The sequence below is a fragment of the Ptychodera flava genome, chromosome 11 (assembly GCF_041260155.1).
Source record: "Ptychodera flava strain L36383 chromosome 11, AS_Pfla_20210202, whole genome shotgun sequence".
NCBI classification, from domain to species: Eukaryota; Metazoa; Hemichordata; class Enteropneusta; family Ptychoderidae; genus Ptychodera; species Ptychodera flava.
In genome coordinates this window covers 9839202-9842500 of record NC_091938.1, presented here as the reverse complement: position 1 = coordinate 9842500, position 3299 = coordinate 9839202, and positions in this window count along the sequence as shown.

Below are 3299 nucleotides of genomic sequence, written 5' to 3'. Positions count from 1 at the left end.
TGTGTCGAAAGGCAGAAGGTAAAACGAGATTTTGTAGTAAAATATTCAAGTTTCTATGTAGGTCAGTCGCATGTTCAACTTTCAAAGCAGAGTGATCACTTTACCATTTGGTTAAATCAACCAATATTTGTGATCGACGTGGCCTTCACCATTTTTGTTTCAGATTACAAGAACAAACACACGCTCTCGATTTGCAGGAAAAAACAAAGCGAGGCACTTTTCAATTTCAAAATGGATAGAGACCAATGATACAACGGTCGTCAGATGATGAGTGAAAATGAATTATTTGTATTGTCAGATGAACTTTCCCGTATTTCCACCTGTGTGACGTATACCAGCACACGTAAGATTTCCATATTACCCCTGTTGTACGTCATCAACCGGGACTTTTTTCCTGCATGGTACCGTTCATATACATGCACGTTGCGACACAGACCGATTTTGTTGTGATCGATGCCGTGCTCTCACGACATGTATACAAAAAGGTGACACGATAAATCTAGACATGAAAACATGGAAGGCATGTCCAACGAAATTTCGAGTCGCTAAAACTATAGCTATTCCCAAGAATCGAATGGGGATAGCGCCGATCGTTTTATTTTAATAGCTCAGTAACGTCGCGGCTCCAGTTATGGACGTCGTACCTAGCGATACTGGTTGGCGAAAAACCAAAAATCTACGCCTCAACGTAAGTTCAACTGAATAAATGAGTACCGTATAATCTTCGTGAAAGCAACATAGAAGTCACAAGCATAACGTCATTCGAAAAACAAAGATAAATTTCCTTCATCACTCATCGGAAGCCAACCTGCAGCGTAAGGCTGTAGCGAAGACATAAGCTGTCGAGCTGGAGTCTTAACTCTGCAGTGCAGCGCTGTAGAATCCGATGTAATTCGAAAGTTGACTTAGACAACACAACAGAACAGAGTTTCCCTCAAGTAACAAAATTAGGATGTATCTACGGGCGAGATATGTGTCACTGCAAACATCAAAGTCCGTAAGACGAAAACATCGACGACCGAGATCGGGATTGACGAGCTGACACCGAAGGAGACCGGTGACGGCAACGGGACCGGAATCTATTGCGCTCGCCAAGGTCGTCAACTTGTGTGATATTTTGAAAAGCCACGGCATCTCTAAGAATGAGAATTACTGTTTCGATCGTGTCGTTGCATTTACTTCATAAATCCATTTGTAAATATTCTAAATAACTCCGAATACAATGGCTATCCATCGCTAGCGCGATGAAAGCTATGTCCGCCGATGGCCGACTTGCCTTGGCACATCGGTACAGCGCGAGACAATGATTGACACGTTCACGTGACCGAATCCGTATGTCTGATTGGTTGACATACCATTCGATGTATCGAAATTTCAACTTGATCGGATTTATGAATGAAAGTATCTCCTGGGTGACGGGCCGCTTTACTCATTAAATGAAAGTAATCCGCGTAAATAAAACACGAATCTCAACGAAATTCATGCACTTTGTTATAGTAAAATTGATCCATGTACGTCAAAAGAAAAAATAAGAAGACTGTTTATGTGATGAATATATGATCCAATGGAGTTTTTCTCAGTTTGACGTCACCGTATACTCGTGTTTTTCGCAGAGCCGCACAATTTCTCGCCTTCGGCTCAAAGCAGTACGGCTCTGCGAAAAACACTTGTATATGATGACGTCAAACAGAGAAAAATACCATGGGATTATGTATAATTATTTAATTACTTGTAAAAAATATGTAAGTGTTATTGTGGCTAAATGGCTCAGTACAGTAGCACCGAGCAGCAACCCTCATAAATATTTACCTTCTGCCTTGCATCTTTGGACGTCATCTTCGTCCCTGCTTACAGTACATCCAGCTTTATTCTTGTCGTAACCATGCTCACACTTGCATGTATAACTGCCAGATGTGTTCTCGCACATTTCATGTAGCTCCGCCTTACATCCATGGATTCCTTCAGTGCACTCATTGATGTCTGCAACATTTATAGAATATTCATGGTCAAAAGGGTTGATAACGAATCTAAATTTCACGTGTTTGTTAAAAGGTGCCGACTAAACACCTCCCTCCCCACTACCTCCCTACCTACACACACACACACACACACACACACACACACACACACACACACACACACGCACGTACACAAACACACAAATACCTACCCACGTACCTACTATCTACTTACCTATCTACCTACCTGGTAGATACATATATACATATCTACATACATGCACACATGAATACATCCATCAATCCATCCATCCATACATTCCTATACCTGAAGGTCCTACCTACCTACGTACCAACCTACATGTATACATATTATACATCCACAAATACATACATGCGTGCTCATTTACAGCAAACTGTGACAAGAAAGTGAAAAGAAAGGGAAACATGTTTTGGGGAATATGTAATTTTGGTTACATGATAGCAAAATATTAGGATAGTACCTATGTTACATACGGACAAATTGACTGCACAGGCTGTGTATAAGTGTTCAGTGCTGTTGAGTGTCCTCAACAATCGCCTTGAAAATATGTTCGCTTTACCGTGACGTCGCTTCCTTGTCTGGACTGCTGATAACTTTTTCGAGTCGTGTACTCGAATGAAACTACGAAGAACGTGGTAAAATTGAAGAGATACAACTATTGCATACCCCAAACAAGCCAGAGAACAATTAGTGCGCCGGGACTGTGTAATGAAGTCATCAAAAAATATCGACCACTGGCATTTTTACAATAGTTCGAGTTATTTGAGAAAACATACATTTTATTCAAACCATCTTATCTATTGTTATAACATTTTGATTAATATCATATTCAGGCACTTATGTCGCAAACCAAAGTAGAAGACAATCTCGATATGCCATATTATGATAGCAGTATTAACCAACAGCGATAAAAAAATTGATATCAACAAATTGGTGAATTAGCAATTCGAATACTTTCAAATTTGAAGATCAAAAAATTAACATCAACTCTATCCGTTCTCGCTTATTTTTGACGTTAATGAAAACAAACGATGACAACCTTTGTAAATATATATGTTTTTGTTATTTTTTCTGGAAACCAAGAACTACAATACACGTTCATGGTGTAAAATAATACGCTCTATGTAGCATATTTAGGTTTCAGAGTGTAATTGGTACAAGACTCTATCCCTGATTATTTCTCATAGAAACGTTTTCCTTGAATTCGATTTGCTCGTCTGTCGTTTACTGAACTTTGGTTTCGATCACATTACAATCTTTTGTAACTGTTACAAACTGTCGCGCTCCGAACAATATTA